Source organism: Bidens hawaiensis, unplaced genomic scaffold (assembly GCF_021521415.1).
Source record: "Bidens hawaiensis isolate Kalapana, Puna unplaced genomic scaffold, B.hawaiensis_p1.1 tig00010181_1, whole genome shotgun sequence".
Classification (NCBI taxonomy): Eukaryota; Viridiplantae; Streptophyta; class Magnoliopsida; order Asterales; family Asteraceae; genus Bidens; species Bidens hawaiensis.
Window position 1 is genome coordinate 153,558 of NW_027491773.1, and position 26,144 is coordinate 179,701.

Here is a 26,144-nt window from a genome sequence, read left to right on the forward strand (position 1 = left end):
ACATGAATATTAAAGTTGTGAAAATGAGTTAAAGTGTTGCATTTGCTGTGCGCGAGCATCATTATCAAGCGCTGTATATTAAGACATAACATAACTGTCGTCTTAGATATGACAGAACACTAGATAATGTAGTGGCACTTTGTAAAGTGTCACATTGTGCTTACTTCATTATTTTCAAGACATAAAGCTACACCACATTAGTGTTGTAGCTTCATTTTGTAGTTGTGGGATTACTACCGCTTCTCAATATTATATATTAACTTTGATTTTGATTATTTATATATTTTCGCAAGTCAAATCTTGTAACGTCTTCATTCTCTTTGCCGTTGATACATTTGGGTCATTTGCCCCAAAGTTTTGTTTTTATAAAAAGTTTCGTTAGTCATGTACAGTGCCTCATCGACACCAAAGAACCATAGATTTATTTCAGTAGGAATGGTTTTGTCATTCAAAAGGGGGCAGCAGTGCAGGTTGTTGCCCGTCTACCCGTCTCTTTATTGTAATCGATACTTTCTTAATTATATGTATATACAAACAAGAATATTTAATACTTTTTGACGTGTTAACAAAGGCACGTTGTCATCACTAAGTGATTCAATATAACGACATATTGTCTGGACATTTTAATTTGACGCCAATAATAAGGTTTTTCCCCCTTATTTGCTGGTACTGTCAACTGCCCATCTAATATTATAGCTCTCCATTTGGTTTTGGGTAAAATCACACCAACACATGTATGATTAGAAATCACATAATCATAAACAATTTAATGCTTGAATATAACTATAGAAGAAAACAATAAGAAAAACAAGATTTAACATGATTCTATGGATCAATCAAGGCGATCAGTAATTCTGTTGTGATGGTTACGGAACAATCAATCTAAAATACAATTGAAGGCTCCGGTTAATGAAGCTGTTCTATGGTTTCCGATCTATTTAGGTGGAATGCAATAGTGATACAGATGGAGAACAAGAAGAAGTTGTTGACGATGTCGTTTGCTTTGATGAATCTGTGTTAGAGATGGCACGTAATGATTGGTTTTGGGCGAGGGAAGCGGGGCTAAATGGCGAAGACATGGAACGCATTGAATAAGATGCTACAGGAATATTTGAGGGGAGTATAGGAAGGGAAGATTCAGAGTTCAATACTTGAATCACTTGTCTCATTGATGGTCGACTATTTGAATCAGGATGTGTGCACCATAACCCAACGATCATCAACTGTTTGATTTCATCTTCTTTAAAATCCGATCCTAGACGTGGATCGACTGCGTCTAAAAGTGTCCCGGTCCCATACAGCTCCCAAACCCATTCTACCAACCGTGTTTGGGGGTCTTGAACATCATAATCTATGGGTTTCCGTCCACAAGCTATTTCTAATGCAACAACTCCAAAACTAAACACATCTGATTCTTTACTGGTCTTACCGGTTACCACACACTCAGGAGCCATGTAACCCAAAGTCCAAGCCAACATGGTTGTCTGCAAGCGTTTATCATGGTCAACCAGCTTAGCTAACCCAAAATCACCAAGCTTTGCATTGAAATTTGAATCTAACATCACGTTACTTGATTTGATATCTCTATGTACAACACATTGCTCCCATTCCTCATGTAGATACAATAAAGCACAAGCCAACCCATGAGCAATCTTATATCTTGTTCCCCATGCCAACAAGCTCTTAAACTTGAAAAGATGTGAATCTAAGCTTCCATTTTCCATATACTCATAAACAAGGAGGAGTTCATGTTTCTCATGGCACCAACCAATGAGCTGCACCAGGTTTTTATGCCTCAGTCGGCACTTCCGACGCGTACTGCTTGATTCCTTGTTTGGAGGTTTTCGACATCCTTTTTACTGCAACATACGTTCTTGATTCTTTCAGGAAACCTTTATAAACACCACCAAACCCGCCCTCTCCGAGCTTCTCCTTTAAAGCAAAGTCACTGGTTGACTGAGCTAGTTCATGGTAGGAAAATCTTTTTGGCCCACTGCCCATTTCGAAATCATTATTCATCTCAATTTCAAATTCAAGTTCTTCAGCATCATCTTCCTTGTCTTTTGCCCTCTTCCATCTCCATAAAACAACCGAAAGTATAACCAAACAAGAAACCGTAACCGGTAATCCAACTTTTAGTCCCACCTTGCTCGTTTCCCCTTTCATTTGATCAGGGGTTTGGTCTAAACCCGAGCTTTCGAAACTCCAAGATTTCAAGATATTTTTCTGAAAGTTTACTCCAGTGGCTGCTGAAAACCCGATAATAATGCTTTCTGGCAATTCCTTCTCGAGATCAATCGTGTGTTCAAATTCATGTTGCACGACTGTATTGTTTTCATAACCAGTAAACAAAACGCTAAAATTTTTTAAAGCTGAATTATACCTGATCCAAGCATGACACACTCCACCACCGGTTACATTGCTTAACCATTTCTTATACTCAGAAGATACAAGCGAGCTGTCGCTGATACCCACATGATCACCTATGTGAATATCGTTTTCCCTTGGATCCCACGTGTCCCAGAAAGTATCAAACTCTACAGCAACAAACCTATACCTCTGGTCACTTTGTGATTCGGACATCGGAAGCCCCATGCTTCCATTAGGTTGGAGCAGATTATTATTCTGAGCGAGGAAGAATGTGAGGCCAAAACCGTAATTCGTTTCCCCGTTTGAATCAATGACAAAGGTAAAATTGGTAGAGAAGCTTGCTTTAGAATTTCTGTCATAAAGAAGAAATTCCTTGTTGTACGTCACTCGTCCGGTTATTTGGCTCCGGTTACCGCCGGTAACATTTGGGGTCAACTGGATTCCATCGTCGGAGAAGTTAGCTCCCTCCAATCGAATATATTGTTCCAGACTCTGATCCCGGGGACTCACAAAAGAATAATCGAAAGAAAGTGAGGTTATGTATGGGATCAAAACAAGAATGAAGCAAGTGATTAGATTGGTGGTAATGAATTTCATGATTGTGGGAACTTGGTACAAAGTTGCAAGTTATTTTGTTTTTAAGATTATATGAACTCAAGTCAACGAAACAATCTACTAGAGAACATTGATTACGAAATGAAGCTGTGGCTAATATTAATTTGAATGTTTTGCAACGTCAACCTCAAAGAAGCCGTGGAAAATAATTTATTGTAAAAGTCATACCTTGGGTGGGTGATCATCATCATGTCCACATGAAATATCGATCTTATATTAATAATTGCTACGAAAATACTGTCGATCTAACATCAAGACTTTTAAGCGTAAAACACTTTGATCATTCAGACGAGATTGTGTATGCTTAATTATTTTTGATAAAACCTTTGATCCTGAGCTGGTGGAATTTCTTGGATCTTTCTCCAAGAATGTGGAGCTTGTGGGCTCAGTCATGTCTGGTAAATCTTTATTTGCCTGATTCGAACTCATTGGATGAGTCGGTTTGGCTTCGGACGGGCGTAATCTTTATCTAGCTAGGCCTATAAATTGATTTGATAGCCTTCAAGGGAACATAAGCAGGAAGAAAGCTAGGATTTCCTGACCATCTGCCAATCAATGTAGAACGATGATTTGGATGATAATATCAATATAGTTAATTAAACTCTAGAATTTGGCAATAAGATTAGATTTCACATTTCAGTTGGTTGGATATATGAGAAGATAATGTATGGATAAGGTAAAGGAAAATATCTGCAGATGAAGAACAAGTTGTATGCAAACATAGGATGAGATGGATAAGGTGTTAGTGATGCAAAAAAGGAGCGGGCTAGTGTTTGGTGAATAGGATCATTTTTTCTTCGGCTCCAACAATGTTTACTATTTACCTCACTCTTTAATTATTATTTACCCTAAGTTTGTTAGTGAATAGGTATGTTTCCGGACCAACCTCAGAACAATTATAAGTGAAGCCCCGGCGGATGGCTGCACCCTCCGCGGAGCACGCTATAATAACTCAAAACTCATAACGTGAGCGGAGGCCTCGCTCCACACCATGTGTAGTCCGTACCTTCTAGAAGATGTGACTAACAAGATGTCACACCCCAACTTAGGGCTAGGCGTGTGACCAATAGTTGGTACATATTTTGTAAATATATTAAAGTTCAAGGTTGTAAAGCGGAAGTTGTGATTAAAAGATTAATATATTCCAAAAGACGGGAATTAAACACCCGTTAGTTTGTTTCAAAGTGTTTGAACATGAAAACCATAATTTACATTATTTTAGTATCAAAAGCTTCTTGAGCTATCAGATCGTCTAATGGCTATCCTCCATCTCCAAACACTTACTCATGATTACCTGTAAAACAGTCATAAAATACGTCAGCAACGCATGCTGGTGAACAAGTTGACACAAAATATTTTATTACTTAATTATCCCCTCAAGACATAACTTAGGTCTCGACCCAACGTGGCTTAGGAAATAATCAAGTTCTGAAATCTGAATAACAATTACAAACTCGAAACCACTCAGCAAACACCGCAGCGTTCGAGATTACTTAGCTACTACCAATATACACAAGGCAATCCCCAATCGAACATTACTTAGGTCCGGCCCAACATGACGGAGGCATTATCAAGCGAGGTGCGGTGTGCCACCCTTTAACCACATATGTAAGGATCCAGATAAATGTATATGATAGCCTAAGGGCCAATGATTAAAGACTCTATTAATAAAGTTGTAAAGAGTTTGGACGTATTCACCTTTGTTATGATCAGCGTAACCGACTGATTTAATCTTCTTGTTACGTCGGACCTATAGTACGAGAATAACCTTTTATAAATACTAGACTAATGATCTAGCTTTAGACATTTAGTCTATTTTCATATTCTTTACCTTGATTCCAAGACTAAAATCATATTATTTGCATATTCTTTAGATTAAAGGTCTAAAGCTAGACCTTTAGTCTATAATACGAGAATAACCTTTTATAAATACTAGAAGCTATTATCACATTTCCTAAGATAAAACATGTTAAGTAGTATCCCACATCTCGCCTGCGAGTTGTTCTTCACTGGAAACTGTTCAGATCTATTACATTGTTTGAACGAAGTAATTAAGGTTTGAACGAAGCTTGCTAAAGTTTTAAACGTGAATTGTCACTACTCCAAGCATTCTCCTACTCCACCCATCCAACATTATTATTCACCGCATCCAATTCGCCGATCAAACCTCCACTACAACAAAAAGGGGCTTTTTAGTACGCACAAAAGCGTCCTAAAATGCTATTTTATAGGATCTTTCATTTAATGGGACCAACGAGAAAAGTGTTTCATATAAAGGGGTCGTAATAACTCTCGGAACTCAAAAAGCGTCCTGATATCCCAAATAAGATTATGAAACCAATTTTATGGTCGCATAAAATATCCATTAACAACCAAAAAACGTCCCAATAAAAACATATTAGGATATTTTTACAATGTTTTAACATGTGCTTACCTACCTTTAATCTTTTGATACACATACAAGCGTCCTTAAAAGTTAATTTATAAGACCCTTATGGTGTAACATTATAGGTACTTTAGTATCAAGAAAAAAGTCCTGATATCCCAAATAAGATTATCAAACCAATTTTATGGTCGCATAATATATTCATTAACAACCCAAAAATCGTTCCAATAAAAACATATTAGGACACTTTTACAATGTTTTGACATGTGCTTATCTAATCACTAGTACAAAAAAAGTGAGCAAATATGACGTTTTTTAACCAAATATGCTGACAAATCAACCGCCTAGACAAATAAAAACATAGCTAGAACAGAAAAAGTGAGCAAATAAACAACATATCCAAACAATGAACCATTTTAAAAATAGATAGAACAGTTAAAGCATCCATATTGACCATTAGTTTAAACTATTCATTTTTTTAACATACATATTATTAAAGCATTCAGTTTAACACAAATAAAAACAATCATCCAAAAACCTCCATGACTTTGTGCAACCACCTTTATCAGCCACAAATCTTCAACAGCACTGGCATAAGCTAGAATTCTTTGCCACTAATCATTTTAGCGTTTCTTTCTTCTTTGGCGTTCTTTTGTATAGTAGCTTTATTTGAAACCAACACCAATGTCAATGTCATGTTCCAGTTTAAAGTTTCTCTCCTCAACGGCTTACTGTAAAATAAGAATAAAAGAAAAATTTTGACCTGGTCAAACACATGGAATACAAAAAAAAATAAAAAAAATAGAAAGCATATTAGACCATAACATTACCTCACATACATGCACCATTGTTAGGAAAGTTATCATACACAAACAAACCTAACAAAGGGTTGAGAGGAAAAAAATGTCAACCCAACTAACAGAAGCCCATGCTACCCTAACATAGACTCATATACCTGATGCAAGTAAATATAAGATAAGACATAAACACAAAAAGTCAACGACACATACCTTAAACGAAGTGGCTGCCAAGAACCTTCAAAGAAAACCAACAACACATGTGACCAAGATCATATGATAGCTGTAACAACATAAAGGATGTGCTATTAGCAAAAGTTTCCACCGGAATGCTAACAAACATAAACAAAGAGAAATCTATTTGTTATCATGCAAACATACAGCCAAATGAGTAGAGCACCAACACCACATTCCATAAAAGCTACTTAGGGTGACATTCAATAATACACTATAGGTAAGTTAGATGTCATTTCCATCATTCCAACAATATTAATTGGTAACGACCATAAACCACCACAGAGCATGGTAAGGTTTTTATTTATAATCGACCTCAACTGAGTCATTTAAGAGAGTTAATGTCGGACGCTTTCGGGTTAAGCTTGGTCCAAGTACAGTAACCTTATGTTTTAATTTGAAAAGCATATTTATGATTCAAAAAGAGGGTAAAAAGGCCATTTACACTAACTGCATCTAAGAAAACAAAAACATATGCCTGTGATTATATGAATTGAAAAAGGTGGTAAAAAAAATGTTTCTGTTTAGACATATGGGTTTAATACTTTTAATAATTACTTACGTATAGAGGAAATAAGGAATAAGTATGAAGTTATATATACTGCTTAAGATTTAAAACTAATCAATACAACAATTGCACTTACAATTATATTGTTGACAGCCTAGGATTATTTTAAACTTCAAAAATTAACATAAGAGAAAAATATATAAATATTAACCTGTAATAGATGTTGTCCGAATGTACACAAACTCGAAATAAACAACCCGCGACAACCAATATAGAAATCTAAGAATAAACTCCAACAACGCAATAAAATCACATAACAAAAAGTGAAACGCAAACCTCCAAATGCGAAAGAATATAAAAAAAGCCGGATTATTTATAGCTACATACATAAACCAACACACACATGTGCAAGGTACAAAAAAAGGGTTTGCTTATTATAAAGTTACTTACGCAGTGATCATAACAAATTAAAAGATCTGTTTACGAAGCACGACACAAATCGAAATGCAAACTATCAACAACTATTCTACAGCTAAACACCCAGAAAGTACACAACTCAAAATGTTGCAAAAAAAGACTCGAACCATAAAACACATGCTATTATATGTCGCAGACGACGTATCCCTAAAGGTTAAACATCCAATTGGCCGAAAGGTACACGCCAAATCGGCAAAAGAACACCAAAATCAGCTAAAGAAGTAACTACCGAACCAACATATGACCACAAATTCTAAGAAACAAAATAATAAAATATGGTGGTGATCCCACGTACTCACAGCTTCAACTATTGACTGGGGCATACTGTTTAATAATAGAGTAAATGTTTACATTATTATAAAACATAGTATTCTCTAAATCAATCTTGATATTGCAACATATAAACATTTACCTGAGCCAAACCCATCCAATAAGCCAAGAAATAACACCTTATCCGACCAACTACTCTATTTTAACGTTGTTAAGACCTTCACATAACTGAATCAACGTCATCATGGCGAACTCTTTCCCTTTCACTGATGCACCATCTCTGGCAAGCAATTCGAAACTGAAATTGAAGGAAATAAAAACGTTTCATTGTTGCCAATTATTAATCGTTGCCCAATAAACATAAATTTACTGGATTATGCTATGTTGTGAAGTTAGGATGAGATGAATTTAAGAAATCTAAAGAGAGATCACAGCGAGTACTGCAATAGCACACAACAATTATGGTTCATATGCATTGTGCTAAACCTAGCTAAGAATCACAATAAATAAACATAAAAAAGACCATCACCTACAATAGCTAAAATTTGCTATTATATACACATATTTACATATAGAAATCGGTGCGATTCAAACACTCATAGCACCAACACAGATCCCCAATTTAGCAATTTACATTTTATCCTCACTCCGTAAAAAACCCAGAATCATAAATCTTAAATGATTTAATGATACCTCAATGTACATATTAAACTATTTGAAAACAAACCCTAATTGCATTAAATTAAAAGATCGAGCATATTTTTAGATACATACGAACCTGGTGCCTTCACCATCTGATTGATCGATTCGGTTTGATGAAATCAATATGATTGGAGAGAACAATCGATTGGTATTTGTAATGTAAACCTCATAAGACAAAGAGTGGCCAGAGAGTTCGACGGGCTGATGGAGGTTAGGGTGGGCATGATGAGGTTGGATGGAGACGAACCAGAGAGCGCAGGAGGCTAGGGTTTACAATCGTGGATGATGACGACACATCCGAGTCACCCTCTATTTATATGCGTGGCAAAGCTAGGGGTGTTCAAAAGGATCCGAACCCGAATTATCCGATAATCCGTATCCGAACTATCCGAACGAAATTTCGGATATCCGAATCGAAAATTCGGATATCCGAATTCCGGATATTCGAAATTTCGGATTCGGATATAAGTTTTCAGATTTTTCGGATATTTCGGATATCCGAAATATTAAATTTAATATTTTTTGTTTATATATTATATGTAGATAATTTATGAAATCTTGACTTTTCAAACACATGTGCTCCCTGCTCATTCACGTGGCTCCATGCCTTCCCAAATCCCATATACATGTTCTCTCTAACCTAGATTTAAAATTAAAACGCCGGCCGCTATCGCCTCGTGTCTTCACCATCAGTCCACCACAGTACCACACCGTCTCCATCACAAGCACCATACTTCAAGTCCTGGATGAACTAGCCGCCATAAACGAGTAATTCCGGCAACGTATCCGATATGCCATGGCCGCAACAGATCAGATCTGGAATGGACATGGAGATGGAACGGAGATCTACGAATAAACTAGGTTTGTCCTTCATATGTAATGGAGACTGAGAGGGACGAGCAACGGCGGTGGTTGGTGGATGACGGTGGATGCTGACGATGGACACCGGCTGTTCAAGTGATTTAGTTTTGAAAAGATTATTGAGTGTTAGAAATGGCAGATTCATTCTTGATATTTTATGTTTGAAGTATTGGATTTCGAGATATGTATGGTTTTTGTTATTAAATTTTTTTTTTTTCTTTTTCGGATATTCGGATATCCGAGGTTCGAATATCCGAAGTTTCGGATTCGGATTCGGAGAGTGATTTGCACCGAAAGGTTCGGATATCCGGTTTTGGATATCCGAAAGTTCGGATATCCGGTTTTGAACAGCCCTAGCAGAGGATATCTTCTGGGTTTAAAGGGGATGCTTAGGATAGTTTAAAGGCTTAGACAGTGGCTATGGATTGAATGTGTTAACATGGAACGGTGTGAAAAATGGAGGTGATATGACCCGTTAGTGGTATCACGGGTTAAAACCGGGTTAAATCAATGAGATGTATCTATTCAGAAATCAAACAATCCGGTGACTTTAAAGTGGGTGGGAAGCGACGTGAGAGCCTCACCTAATATTTTATGTTGACAATTATATAAATACTAGTTTGATCCTCCCGTATTACGGGAGTTTATTTAAATTTTTGTTTTTATTCGTTTTGATATTTTATAATGATTATTTTATTTTTTAGCGTAATTTTGTTTTAATTTAATACATATATATATATATATATATTAGTTTGTTATTATATTTTTTAATATATCTTATTATATTTATGGATATCGTACTTATTATAATTTGAGAATTATTATTATATAGATATAAATATCTATCTAAGTGAGTATATGATGTAGTTTTTTGAGACGATATGGATGAGATTTGTTTTTCTTCATTTTTGCTCTTATCTTCGAATTCCGTTATTAAGCAAAAAGCTTATTAAAAATGAATTAGATTCTACTTATTTAGATTTTATTTATATTGAATTATATTGGGTTTTATTAGTTGAAATATTTATGTTTTTTGGATTTTTAACGAACAAACATAAACGAACACGAGCATGTTGATTTTTTTAAATGTATAAACATGAACACAAATATTTGTCTAATGAAAAAAGAGGCGTTGATGTAGCTGACGACGGTGGGTAGTATTGGAAGTTAACCGACGATGGAGATGATAGACCGTCAACGAAGAACATGTAAAGCAGATAAATTAAATTAGGGTTTAATAAAAGTGTTTATCAATAAATGAGATCTTATAAACCCATTTGAGGGCTATTAGAGTTTGGTAAGACACATAACCCATGAAAATTATTCTTTGATAGCTAAAGGGTTATTTCACAAATAAATGAGATGTTATAACCCGTTTAAGGGTTATCCCGGGTTTGGTGAAACCCATGACCCGTGAAAATTATTGTTTGATTATGAAATAGTTTTACAAATAAATGAGATGTTATAACACATTTAAAGATTATTTGGGTTTGGTGATACCCATACCAGCGAATTCGGGTCAAATGCATGAGACGCCTCAATTTGTAAATCAAGCAATCTGGTGGCTCTATAGAATGGGGGGGAACAACCTAAGAGCGACAACTAAGATTTTATGGTAGGCAATTATGTAGATAGTTAGATATATACCACACACACAAGAATATAATAATAATAATAATAATAATAATAATAATAATAATAATAATAATAATAATAATAATAATAATAAGAAAAGGGAAGAAGGCGATAAAAAGTCCCCGCCTTATTGCCCCTAAAATCGCTGGAGCGGTGTGGTCGCCGGCCATCGCCGCCCGAATTCGCCCAAAGATGGCCCCCACTACGGGTGGCCAAAGAAAGAGAGAGTGTGTGTGTGAGGCTAAGGCCACCCGTAATGGGTGACCTCTTCCGGCGAAATTTGGGCGATAGGGGCGACAACACCGCACTAGCTAAACGTCATGTAAATGTTAAAATTATAAGACCCAAGTGTTAAGTGTCATATTAAGTTATGTTATAATAACACTCTAGCGAATAAGCGTCCTATAAAACATATGTTTTATGACTACAATATCAAGTTTCCTATTACGGTGTATTATAATTACACCACAATGATTAAGCGTCCTATAAAGGTTAATGCTATAAGACTCAAGTGTCAAGTGTCCTGTTAAGTTATGTTAAAATAAAACTCTAGCGAATAAGCGTCCTATAAGCCAGATGTTTTATGACTAAAATATCAAATGTCCTATTACGGCGTATTATAATAACACCACAATGATTATGCATCTTATAAAGGTTAAAGTTATATGACCATAGTGTAAAATTTCCTATTAAGTTATGTTCTTATATGACTTCGACTAGAAAGGGTCTTATAATACCGAATATTTATGACTTAACTACAAAGTGTCATATTAAGTTATGTTATAATAAGACCTCCAGTGATAAAGTGTCCTATTACATTACCACATTATGGGATACCAACAACTACATGTCTTATAGATTACTTTATTAGGATTTACATTTTAAGTGTCTTATTAAGTTATATGATAATACGACCCCAAAAAATCATCCATCCTATTAAATAACTTTTCAGGACACCGGTTCCAAAGCATATATTGTAAAAGGACCTCAAATGTTCATTTGTCCTATTAAATAGATTTTAGAACCCTATTTTACAAGCGTACCACACAAAAGGTCCTAAAAAGCCCTTTTTGTTGTAGTGCTCCTTCTCCGTCTTCGTACACCATCAGTCAATGTCAGGTAAACTGATTAGGGTTTTGATTTTGTGGATTACCCAGAATAGAAAATTGGACCAACAATTTGCTGATTTTGTTTATTAAATGAGGTTTTTGAAAACACTTAGCCACAAGAGATAATATTGATACTAATTACATATTTTCTCTCTTTCTTTCAACTGCCACTAATCCCGCTACCAGTCATCCCGTCGGCAAGCTGTTCTTCGCTGGAAACTGTTCAACTCTTTTACACTGTTTATTCACAAGAAAAATCATATTATTTGAAGTTAAAATCAAACCTTAATTACCCACATCACACTTGGTGGAAATTAAAAACCTTTTTACATTAAACAGTAGACAAAACTCAAGGTGCACACCAACTGTTTGATAACATGCCAAAATGAGAAAACCCATGTTATTCTGTTGATATTAACTCATACATGTTCAAGACTGGATTTTTATTCTTTTTTTCATAGAATTTCACCCGGGTTATTATTATTATTATTATTTTTTATTAGTATATTGCTTGTGTTTGTGTGATTAGTTGCAATCATAGAGCGTAGGAGCCATTACTATTAGTTAAGACCATGTCCTGAAATGAGGGGTGTAGGTAAGGGTAAAGATAGGGAGAATATATTGTGTTTGGCTTCTTGGAATATAGGAACATTAAATAGTAAGTTGCTAGAACTGGTAGATGTGCTTAAAAGACGTAAGGTTCAGATAGCATGCCTATAGGAGACTAAGTGGAAAGGGCATAGAGGGGCTGACTGTAATGGGTATAAGTTGTGGTACTCGGCGTCTGATGGAGCTAGGAATGGAGTGGGGTTTCTAGTGGCTAAGGAACTACAAACTAGTGTGGTGGAGGTGATAAGACATAATAACAGTATTATGGTGTGGGAGATTAGTATTATGAGAGGAAGTAGTGGCAGTAGCTTCCGCCTACACACCTCATATAAGCTTAAAGGATCAGGAAAAGAGAGAATTTTGGGATTGCCTAGACGTAGTGGTAGGGGGCATACCTAGGGGTGAGAGGATTTGTATAGGAGGTTTGTTAGTGCATGGTTTTGTGACTGGTAATTGCAGTTAACGTATTTAAGATTAAAGTATTCAATAGCTACGGAAAGGGGGGTGTCTTTTAGTGCACAGTTTTGGTGCCCGTAGCGATCGAATAAGTTATAGGCTGTTTAGTCTTTGTATTTAATATATATTTATTGTGAATTAGGCTTTGGCCTATAAATAGGTAGATTATGTTCATAATTAAGGGAGAGAGTTAATGTACATAGTTTAAGTTATTTTCTCTCCATAAGTTATTCCACACACCATATTGTATTCGTGTTCGTATTGTATAATTGATGTATCGACGCGGCTAGATCCTTTACGGGTTTCAAACAGTGGTATCAGAGCAGACGGCTGCTCTCGGTGCATCGTTTAAGGTATTGAATCTGAGTTAATTCGTGTTATTCGAGTTTTGGACAGATTTTGTTCAGATTTGGTTTAATTTATGGATGATTGGTGAAATTGATGGTGGATTAGTGTATATTAATGAATTCCGCATGTTCTTGTGGATTTTGGTGATACGTTATGGTGTATTGATGAATCCACCATGGAAGAGTAACTTATTGTTTAATTTATTTTGTGATGATTTAGTGTTTGTTAAGTTAAATTAATTACGGATTCGTGATCGGTATGAAAATCCGAGTGTTTGGGTAGATTTTTATGGATAATTATGGTGTTTTGTTGAAACTACTATGGATGGAGTTCAAATTTGCAGATTCCGGCCAGATCTGTGTTTTCCGGCCACTGTAACTGTATTTTCCGGTGAAATGCGCTTTTTCGGCGAACAGTTCAGATCCATCAACCTGGTTCGTTAAGTTACTGTAGCAATTCGTTATGTTACTGTAGCTAATTCGTTATGGAAGTTTAACGAATCTACTGTAGCTATTTCGTTATGGGAGTTTAACGAATTGAGATGGTAATTTATAACGAATTAAGGAAATTCATTAAGGAGATTCGTTAAGTTAAGAGTATAACGAATTAAGGTAATTCGTTAAGTTACTTTGTTAAGTTAATTCGTCAAAGTAATTCGTTAAGTTAATGGTAACGAACTAAGGTAATTCGTTATATGTATGACGAAGTGGATATCTTAACGAATGGGAGGTCATTCGTGTAACTGTTATAACGAATTAAGAATGGAGAGCACGAACTAAGTTAACGAATGGAGTGGATATTTATAACAAACTGAGAGGCAATTCGTTAAAAAAGAGTTATTTGGCGGGAAAATTTTTCTTGCGCGAATTTTTTCCTGAATACTCCTCGTAAGTAAGATTTCATTCTTGAAAATTTTGGCGATAATATTTATTTTTCGAAAATTTTCGGTGAATTTTTGGCGGGAAAATTGGGAAAAATTTTCTTAATCGAATTTTTTCTGGGATGTTCCTAATGTATTGGGTACTCTTTTCTCAAATTTTGGTAATATATTTTCCGGCCGACTTTTTAAGCGCTTCAATTGGCCGAGGGGGAGCCCGCAAGTAATTTAAGGAGGAGTTTGTTTTGTGAACTTTGAAGATTGTTCAAGATTGAAACTTGACTATGTGGGATACGAGTGTCTATTCGTTTACTTCTTTTTGAGGAGTGTCTGTCTGTTTACTTCTTTTTGAGGGACTTTGATCATGACTATGTTGGCTACGAGTAAATGGCAGATTACTTCTTTTGAAGGTGACGATTCTCGAATGAGTTGATCTTATTGAAGAATATACGAGTCTTGTCATTGAATTGAAGAATTTGATTATTCAAGGTTTATTAATAAAGGTTGAAACTCTGAATCATATGCCCAAACATTAGTGCATCTTTGCGAATGAGATGTGGAAGAGCTTCAAAGAGTATATTTGGGATACACGTTATCAAGAGAGGGAAAACCAAAGTGAAAGATGTTGAATGATCGAGTTGTTCATGAAGATGTGTGACGAGGTTACACGTAAAGACATGTTTTCTTTACCGGTGCTTACATATAGCTGATGACTTGTTGCTGATTGTTGAAAGATTGAGCCATATCATACACCAATGGATGACCGGGATGATCTCCAAGAGTTGCTCACTTTGAGGGGGTAATCTGATATGAGAGGCTACAGGTTGTTGGTTTGCTGAAAAGATTTAAAGATTGTCTGTCTGCACAAGCCCGAAAATCATCAGTCAAGGGGGTGTCTGTTAGTGCATGGTTTTGTGACTGGTGATTTGCAGTAAACGTATTCAAGATTAAAGTATTCAATAGCTACGGAAAAGGGGGTGTATGTTAGTGCACGGTTTTGGTGTCCGTAGCGATCGAATAAGTTATAGGCTGTTTAGTCTTTGTATTTAATATATATTTATTGTGAATTGGGCTTTGGCCTATAAATAAGTAGATTATGTTCATAATTAAGGGAGAGAGCTAGTGTACATAGATCTAAGTTATTATGCTCTCCATAAGTTATTTTCATCCACCATAATGTATTTACTCTAAATTATCAATAAACCGTATTTAACGTATTTGTAATCGTATTGTTTAATCGATGTATCGAAGGGGCTAGATCCGAGATGGGTTCAAACAAGGTTATTTTAATGGACACATTGGTAAGGTTAACGATGAATTTCAAGCCGTACATGGGGGTTTCAGTTCTAGTGATATGAATAAGACCAACACAGATCTTCTAGAGTTTGCGGTGGCCCACGACCTAGGTATTATAAATTCGTATTTTAAGAAAACATATTTACATTTGATCACTTTTAGTAGGGGCGGACGCAACACGCAAATTGACTACCTTTTGATGAGGCAAGGAGACCGACGTTGGTGGAAGGACTGCAAAGTTATACCTGGGGAGACGGTTGTGGCTCAACATCAATTGCTGGTGGCAGATATAGGCTTCATAAATAAGCTGACTGTCCGAGAGAGGAAATGTACACCTAGAATTTGATGGGGAAATTTGAAGGACGGAAATCTTCCATTGTATAAGGATAAACTCTTGTTGCAGACATTGGCTCGACTAAATGGGGACTCAACTCAGTATGGGAAGCTATGGCGACAAGGATCATTCAAGTAGCAACGGAGACTCTCGGGGTCACAACAGGAAAGACAAGTGGACATAAGGAGTCTTGGTGGTGGGATGAGGTCGAACAAGACAAGATAAGGGACAAACAAGTAAGCTTTAGAGATCTTATGAGGTGCATGAATGAGGAGGAGCTAGTAGAATTGAGGGAGACTTACAAAACGGCCAAGAGAGAGGCAAAGAAGGCGGTGTCGGAAGCAAATAACAAGGCCTATAAACAGATGTATGAACGTTTTGAAACAAAAGAGGGGGGACATGCTATGTTTAAGATTGCCAAAGCCAGGAAGCGTAGAAGGCAAGATCTATGGCATGTGAAGTTTATAAAGGATACAGATGGGAATGCACTGGTTAAGAAGCATGATATCAAGCTAATATGGCAAACCTACTTCCACAACCTTTTTAACAATGGGAGAGCTTACCAAGAAGAATATGACAACACAACCTTTCAACAATAACCGAATAACTGATACTGCCGACGGATCACACGGGAATAGGTGCAGACTTCACTTAGGATGATGGGAGGGGCTAAGGCGCTTGACCCAGACAACTTACCTATCAAGGTGTGGAAGTGTCTGGGAGAAGAAGGAGTCATGTGGTTAACTACTTTGTTCATTATTATACTCAAACTTCGTAAGATGCCAGACCAGTGGAGGAGCAGCGTCGTAGTCCCTATCTATAAGAACAAAGGAGATGCCCAATGTTGTGGTAACTACCGAGGAATCATACTACCAAGCCATACTATGAAGCTTTGGGAAAGAGTGATTGAGGTTAGACTTAGACGGGAATCTGAGGTTACGGTGAACCAATTTGGCTACATGTCGGGGCGTTCCACCACAGAGGCAATACACATTATAAGAAGATTGATGAAAAGTACAGGGAGAAGAAGGGTAACCTTCATATGGTGTTATTGACCAAGAAAAGGCGTACGAAAGTATGCCACGCCAAGTGCTTTAGGTGTGCCTGGAGGGTAGAGGGGTCCCGAGGAAATATATAGAGATAATTATGGATATGCATATCAAGAGTGCAACAAGTGTTCGTGCGCCCGTGGGGGATACTGATTTCTTCCCCGTGGAGGCTGGCCTTCACCAGGGATCAGTGTTGAGTCCGTTTCTTTTTGAAGTAGTTTTGGATGAGTTGTCAAAGTCGATTCAGGAGACACTCGCGTGGTGCATGATGTTCGCAGATGATATTGTTAGTTGCTGAGAGAAAACAAGATCTAAACATGAGGCTAGAGGAGTGGCGAACAACCTTGGAGACAAAAGGTTTAAGGATTAGTCGCTCTAAGACGGGAGCACCTCCACTATGATTTTAGTGGGGTAAATGACAATGAGGACGTCCAGATCACCATTGAAGGGCAAGTGGTTACGCAGGTAACGAAGTTCAAGTAGGTAGGACCATTTGTTCAGAGCGATGTGTAATTAGACAATGATGTGGCCCATCGAGTTCAGGTAGGATGGTGTAGATGGAGAGCAACCACAAGTATATTGTGTGACAAGGGATTCCCAACTAAATTAAAAGGAAAAATTTATAGGGTCGCAGTTAGACCTGCAATATTATATGGAACAGATTGTTGGGCCTTTAAGAAGGCATAAGTGCATAAAATGTAGCTAGCAGAGATGAGAATGCTACGCTGGATGTGTGGGCACACAAGGTTACACCGAATAAGAAATAATGTGTTTCTGAAGAGGTTACGGGTAGCTAACATATCCGAAAAATAAGAGAGTGGAGATTGAGATGGTTTGGACATGTGAAGAGAAGTTAGACGACGAATCCTGTTAGATCCATAGAAAACATTACTATAGAGGGGAGGAGGGTAGAGGCCGACCTAAATTGGCTTGGGATGAGATGATTAGACATAATTTGCTAGACCTAAACCTATCCGAGGACATGGTTGAGGATATGAGTTCTTGGAGACGTAGAATTAATGTTAAGGATTTTTAGGGAGAAAGGAATACCTTAGGGGTTTCTATTTTCCTTAGTTTGGTCAAACACCACTATGTTATTTTATTTTTATATATTATATATTTTTATCTATTTATGTATTAGTATTATTATTTTTACTATGTGCTATTATTAATTATATTATTGTTGAACTTTAATTTCCTCTTATATTCTCTCATACATATATTTTTTCATAGATGAGAGTATCTCTGGAAGCCACCTCTTAATATCGTTGGATAGAGGTACGGTGTGCCTACATCCCACCCTCCCCAGACCCTACTTATAGCTTTGCTATTGATGGAAATCCACTGAGTATGATTGATTGATTACCTTGATGATCATTTCTTTGTAGTTGGACCTTTAGTCCATAACATTTATTAATTAAACACTACGTTTCTTCATCATGAAGAAACGTATATACTAAGTTTCTTCTTTCTTAAAAAACATTATAAAACTGTATTTTCAATAAATAATTAATAATTTATCCATACCCTTATCTTATGAAAATCATATTTCACTAATTTTATATTCAAGGTATAGACTATACCCTCGACTAAGGTTTAAGCCATATATAATAAAATAATCGAACGCAACCCCTACCCTGTATGGCTTGCATTTCTAGAAATGCCTAACCTTGATGCGGGCGGCACTCCTACTTGTCGTTGGTATCGATGGAATGAACTTACAAAACTTATACACCTTGCACGTACTTCGAGACACGAATGTCAGAACGTCGGAGTCGTGGCATGTATTTTGAGGTAATATGTGAAAGTAATGTGTAATGGGATGACTGGAGTCTCAACCCATGGCTGTCTATTTATAGGCAGTAAAAGTGTCCCTTCGTGATATGCTGTAAAACAGACTTGTGTTCCACACCATTTTGTCATCTTTTTATGGCTTAATTATCTAATAAATAATGATTTTGGCTTGTTTTAACATGATCTTACAAAGTTATATTTCTTTCGTAAGTTGCGAGTTTTAAAGAGAAAAAAACAATCGGGTTTTTTTCAAGACATTTATAGGCCTTTATGATCAATTTTTGTAAGAACCAAGCTAAATCCTGACCCAAAAGCCCATTTTTTGTGAGCCTTACTTGTGTTATTATATTATAATCTACCGTGCGGCAGTTTGAAATGAAAAAAAAACATAAGCTTCTCATTCTTTTTCCGACCGGCCAAGTGAAATTGGAAGAAAATATTATTATCTTTTGGGGGTTGGTCAAAGTAGGTGAGCTTTTGCTCACCAAACAATCTAAACAAGTGTTGGTACATGATGTCAGTAGTTCAGTGTCTAGTGTCTGTAATCGAGTCGTTTGGATTTGTGTTTGTATGTAAGCGAAGTTAGCTCACAAGTTCGCTGATACAGGCGAACTTGTGAACTAAGCGAAGTTAGTGACAACTTCGCCTGAACATGCCAGGCGAAGTTGTCATGATATATATGTCCTAGGTTACGGCTTAGAGAAAAGAGGATTCAATCAGTGTATTCAGTTTACGTGTAACGAGTCCAGTATTAGTGATAGATATCACGTGTTTTCCGGTTGCAATATAACGTGTTTGTGTTTATTGTAACGTGTGTTTAATCGTATCGTCTTCTACGCTCGTAACGTCTTACGTAGGGATTCCGCACCTACGTAGAACGAGATATCTCGTGTAGATCCGGCTGGGAACCTACAATTGGTATCAGAGCTTTTGCTCGATTGTGTGGTTCGGGATTATCACGCGGGGGTAGAAATCGTTCCGTTCGACTATTCGCGGGACGAGTTTTCTGAGATTTTGTGTCCTACTCACCTCCTACAATCATAAACAACCCATAACACCTTCACAAACCTCGTAAAATCCAGAAATCAAACCTGCATATTCATCGTGTTCATCAGGCGAAGATGCCGTCACTGTTCGTAGGGTTTCGGCGAAGATATAAGGTTAAGCGAAGTTATCCACAACTTCGCCTACCTTCTCAAGTTCGCCTATATCAGCGAAGTTACCTACAACTTCGCCTACTTCACAAGTTCGCTTACCTTAAGCGAAGTTATCTACAACTTCGCCGAATCAGGCGAATTTAAAAAGGAAGCGAAGTTCAGAATCAGCGAAGTTCAGACTTAAGCGAAGTTATCCACAACTTCGCCTACAGTACTGTTAAAAATAAAATTTTTATTTTTCGGGTTTCTGTGTGTTTCGTGAAAGATGTCTTCAATCAACATTACGGAACTAGTTAAGATGGAAGTGGAAGCGGGTTCGGCTACAAAGGCACCAAAGATGCTTAAGAAAACCGATTATGTAGCGTGGAAAGATCGGTTTAAACAATATGTCAAGTACCAAGATGCTAAGATATGGGTGTGCATACAAGATGGTTACATTCCACCTACTGCTGAGTATGAGGGTCGTGATCAGATCAAGAAATACAAAGAGATGGAAGAAGAAGAAAAGAAAATGTATGAGGCTGAAAGCAAAGTTCATGCTGCGATTACTATGGCTCTTCCACAAGAGATTCTACACACCTTCAGAAAGTATAAGACTGCTAGAGAGCTTTGGGAAGCTCTTGAAAACCGTTTTGAGGGTAATGTGGGAATTCGTGCTTCAAAGATTAAACTACTTAAAACCCAATTCTCGGTCTTCAAGTACTTGAAGAATGAATCACTTGATGATATCATCACTAGATATTATCATCTGATGACCGAACTCAACAATTATTCAATTGCTTACAAAGAAGATGAAATTGTTGAAAAGCTTCTTGATACTCTCCCACCGAAATGGGAGATGTACACTGTGTTGATGAGAGAAGACAAAGACTTTGCTGACTATGACCTGGAAACAGCAGTTAACAAGCTACGAACATTTGAACTAAACATGGTTCGAAAAGAGACACCTACTGATCAGGTTCAAGATCCAGGAATGTATGGTGCAAAGGTTAATACAAGTTCAAGTTCGAAGTCTGATTTGTCTGCTTACTACTCAAAGGGAGAGTCGGGTGCTAACTCAACACATGAAGGTCATGTATCTCTCAACATGAATGGTGATGTGTGCTTTGTAGCTGGAGGATCAAATGCTTCTAACCCTCAAGCAACCAAGAGTAGTTTTACCCCAAGTGTTTCGAATAACAGCTACTCAAGGATGCCCATGAGTGTTAAATCTGCTGAACAGCAGTTTGCTCTCTATGCATCCTTTATTGTTTCGTATGAAAATTACATTCAGGGTAAGATTGTTGATCCAGCAATATTGGAGGAAGACTATGATCAGATCGATGCTGATGATCTGGAAGAGATGGATCTGCAGTGGCAGATGGCTATGATTGTGAGAAGGGTTAAGAGGTTTATGAAGAAGACAGGAAGGAAGTTTGTTGGTGAGAGACCTGGTTTTGACAAGTCAAAGGAGCGCTGTTACAACTGTCAACAGAATGGCCACTTTGCGAAGGAGTGCACGAATGAGAGAGTTGAACGTAGTCAGAACAGGTCGACACACCAGAATGGGGGTGGTAATGATAATAGAGCCATGATTTCCATACAGAATGGGGAGTATAACTGGAATCTGCATGTTGAAGATGTGTTCGAACAGGCCAATTTGGCGAACATCGAAACTGAAGATAGTGAGAAAGTGACTGGCGAAAGTGAAGCTTACATGGCAGAAACTCAAAATGAAGCTTACATGGCAGATGTGAAAGACCAGCTCACCGAGGTAAGTACTAAATCCCCTTGCACTAAATGTGAAAATCTGTCTGAACAATTGACAACTATAACTGATCAGTATGTTAGTTTGGATGCTCAATTTAAAACCTTAAAAGAAGAACATCATTTCACTAAAGCTAGAGAAAATAGTTATAAAGTAAAAATAAAAGCTAGTGAAAAAGATATTAGAAGTCTTAAAGCAAATCTAGCTGAAAAAATTAAAGTAATTGATCTTAGCTATGAAGTGTTAGAAGAGAAAATCAAACTAATAGCTGAAAGGGATAAACAGATAGCTGATCACCGGGTGAAAGTGGTGGAACTAAATAGGAAACTTGAGAAATTCAGAAATTCCACCGCTATACTTGATCACCTCGTTAGTGATCAAGGTTCCCCAGTTAAAAGGGGAGGAATTGGTTATCATGAAGTTCCACCACCTTACAATCATAATTACACTTATAATCCTAGTAATCAGAAATCTGTTGATGTTGATTATAGTCAGACAGTTCCGGTTAAGGTAACTAGTAAAGAACCAGAAGTTAGTAAAGGCGAAACAAGTAAGCCTGTTTCGAGTGTTAAAATTTCTGCTCCTAGTCCTGTCTCATCAAACTCGGACAAGTCATCCGAGTCGAGTGAGACAAAAGAAAAGACAGTGTTACCAAAAAGTGGAGAGAAAAATAAAACAACTGGAAAGAAATCTTCACTAAACCCGTATGTCCCACCATATGTGAGACAAACGGGCAGTAATGCAGCCTCATCATCTAAAACAACTGTTGAAAAGAAAGTTGAACACAGGAGTTGTTTCAGAGGTAATCAATTAGGACACCTAATTGCTGATTTCCCTCTGAAGCGGAGATTCAGAGGTGTGAGGCCTTCAAAAACTGAAAACAGAACTAACAGTAACTACAATAGTGGTAAAACTAAATCAGGTTTTCAAAGAAAAAGATCTCAGTTTTTCACTGCTAACAACCAAACCATAAGTAATAATTCATTTAATTCTCGAAGGTTTGGATGGCCTCATAATCAAACTCCAAGAAGGTATCCTTTTAGGACTTACAGGAATTATTCTGAAACTAACTTTGGACAGCCAAGGTACGGGATGTATCGACCCAAGACCAATAGGTCTTGGGTCCCCAGATTTTAAATCCTTTCCTTTGAGTGTGCAGGAACAGTCTGAAAGGACTGTGAACAACAGGTGGGTTGTCGACTGTGGCCGTTCCCTGCACTTGTTTGGTAACAAGAAATTGTTACGTGATTGGAAAGTTATACAAAAAGGAAGAGTAAGTGTTGAAAGTGAAAGTGAAAAGAGTACTTCAGACGTTGATATGAGAGAAATGATGGACACTCCGACGCCAACTATCGAAGAAGAGAGCTTCACGCATAACTCAAGGGTGCGAAGAGGATTCTACGGTATCTCAAAGGCAAGCCTAAGCTGGGGTTGTGGTACACGAGAGGAGGAGACTTGGAGTTGGTCGCCTACACAGATGCTGATTATGGAGGGTGCAATCAGAGTCGGAAGTCAACTACAGGTGGATGTCAGTTTCTTGGTGGCAGATTAGTGTCATGGCAATGCAAGAAGCAGACCTCAGTCGCGATTTCAGCCTGTGAAGCAGAATACATGGCAGCATCTAACTGCTGCTCCCAGGTTCTTTGGATTCAACAACAGTTGCGCGATTACGGTCTGAATTTCACTCATACTCCTATTTGCATTGATAATACTGCTGCTATCTTAGTAACTAACAATCCCGTAAAACACAGTAAAACTAAACATATTGACATCCGTCATCATTTTATACGGGATTGTGCTGAGAAGAAACTGATTGTGCTCGAAAAGGTTGATACGCTAGATAATTTCGCTGACATGTTTACGAAAGCGTTTGACAAAACTAGATTTCAAAACCTTGTTGAGCTGAATGGGATGATCAATCCCGAGTAACCGTGTTTTTATCTTTATTAAAAAAAAAAAAAACGTCACTATCGCTTAGAATTATGTCGGTTGCCTCAGTTTGAAGGACATATCTTCGGATATGTTTGGTCCTCATTTCTACTTGTTGAATATAAGGATAGCCATTAACCAGATGACTGAAAGTGACCGGGGCGGTTTATGATGTGTTTTTATTCTTTCGCTGAAAATTAGTCGATCATACTTAGTTAGAAGGACACATACTTGTATGTGGTCGGTCCAGCTGATCCATTGGATCTTCGGGATAGCCGTTTACCTGAAAACTTCAATTTGATCGGGGCGATTGAAGTTAAAAATTTTTCCGGGAGATGAAATTATTTTTCAAGTCTACTACTTCGTAAGAAGTTCCTTTACTATGTTTAACAGAAAATTGATCCAACCTTGGAAAGTGATAGATATACTGATTCTGTGTGCTTAACTAGTGAAGTTATTAGGCCTAAAAGACTTTAGAACAGTCATTGTATGTCATGGTAGCTTTTTATGGTGCGTAAAAGTAGAAGTGATACTAACTAAATCTACTCGATTTTACGTGGAAACTTCTTAACAGTTGTGCATGTCTCCATATATATCTTTCCGAATGATAGGCAGAAAAGCGATTACCCAGTCATACACGAGCCCGTGAGTGTTCTGATTCCCGTGAAGATAGCGTGTCAAGATACTGCAGTGATCCAGATTCGGGACTTGCAGTAGTTTACTACTCTGAAGTCTGTGTAAATACATAAAAAAAAAAAAATTTTGAGTTATTGAGACATTATAAAGTTCATAATGATAAGACTTCTCAATCAAGATGCAAGATAGAGAACGGGAAGCAGAGTCCAAAGATCGAAGAGTTCCTACTATTTAATCAGACACTACGGGTCGAGGTCAACTCGGGGTGACTTGGGGAAAGCCAAATACGCTTTGAGAATAGATAGGAAGCATCATAATCTCAGAGTTGTTGCCCACTTAAGTTTTGAGCTTAATTGAACCGAACCCGTATCACAGAAACGATGAAAACCATTTTAAGTTAATTACCTGCTTACAACCTGTTTCTTTATGTCATAATACAGCTGAACACGGATCTGTGTGACAGTCACGTAGTTAGTATGATTCCTGTTCGGATCTTTTCTAAAACATGGTAGTCCCTATCGAGACTGAAATTTGATCCCGTGTACTTTATTTTTAAAATTTTTCTACTTATATAGTTGTATGATTTTATACCTAGTTACTTGGTCTTGATCGTATCATTTAACACTTTAAAGGTTGTTTTTAAAACTTAATTGCAAATTGTTCAAATTATAGGGCTGTAAAGGCGATGAGTTGAGGACCAAGAGGAGAAATGATCGAGACGATGATCCCAATGCATCGAAAGGTGCAGGTGGTGAGTTGCCAAGAACTGTACAAGCTCTTGGGACTTCCACAACTCAGGGGGAGTCGACAACTGCAGCTGGTGGTGATGATGTGGTGGTAGTGGAGGTTGAGGAGATGGATGATGACTTTATGTGTGATGATGATGTATTACCGAGTGATGAGATAGAGAAGATTGGTGAACAGATTGTGATTGATGATGAGATAGAAGAGGGAGAGATAGTAGAAGAGAATGTAGAGCATGAGATTCTAGAAGTCGATAACGCAAATATGAGTAAAGAGATGGGAAATGATGAGACTGAATGGGAAGAGCAGCCTAGATGGAAAGAAGGCTATGCTCAGTGGTTCGTCAAAACGAAGAAACCAGCGGTCCCTACTATGTTTAAGAAGACTTACAACATTAGAGGCTATGCTGAAGCGAGAAAAAGGATTATTTGTTGGATATACGATGAGCAGTTGAGGCTCTTCGTGATTAAGAGATATGATGGTATTCAGTACTTCAAAAGAATGTTGAGATCGTTGAACACACTGCCAGAATGTGAAGTGAAAGACTTAGCCAGATTGGGATTGATAAATCGAAGTGATGATAATATGGCTAGAGTCATCGGGAAGATAGTATGGAAGGAGAGTATAAAGGAAAAGAAGTTCGAGCTGCTGAAACCACAGAAGGGTAAACTTATCAAAGATAAAGATAGAGGGTTGAGAGCAGATGGCAAGCCTTGGATGATTATGAAGTATAAACCGATCCGGTGTTTGAAAGAAGTGCCGATGAAACAGATGCCCAATGATGTGCTGAAAGAGCTAAAGTGGTGGTATGTAGATTGTGAGACAGCTGAAGCAGTGATGGAAGACGAAGATGAACAAGAGCTGCTGAGAGTCTATGATCCGATGCATCTAGTGAACCTGTCTCGAGCTGATCTGCAGGTGCTGAATGAGAAGAAAATCTTTTATATTCCTGCTTGGAAAGACGAAGCGAGGAAATATCAAAGAGTTGTGTCGGTATGTGTACGAGAAGGAGTGAATGCTTAAAGATGAAGATTCAAGATTGTTGAAGATTACGAGACACGTGCTTGAAGCTAAAGATATGAAGCTACTGCCAATGGGGAGTCTGTTGGTACATGATGTCAGTGGTTCAGTGTCTAGTGTCTGTAATCGAGTCGTTTGGATTTGTGTTTGTATGTAAGCGAAGTTAGCTCACAAGTTCGCTGAT

The 26,144-nt window shown here is 37.5% G+C and overlaps 1 pseudogene; it reads right to left on the reverse strand.

Moving 5' to 3' along the window:
* Positions 1–640: 640 nt before the first annotated feature.
* LOC143534530 (L-type lectin-domain containing receptor kinase IX.1 pseudogene) lies at positions 641–3,419 on the reverse strand (annotated as a pseudogene).
* Between the last annotated feature and the right edge of the window lie 22,725 nt (positions 3,420–26,144).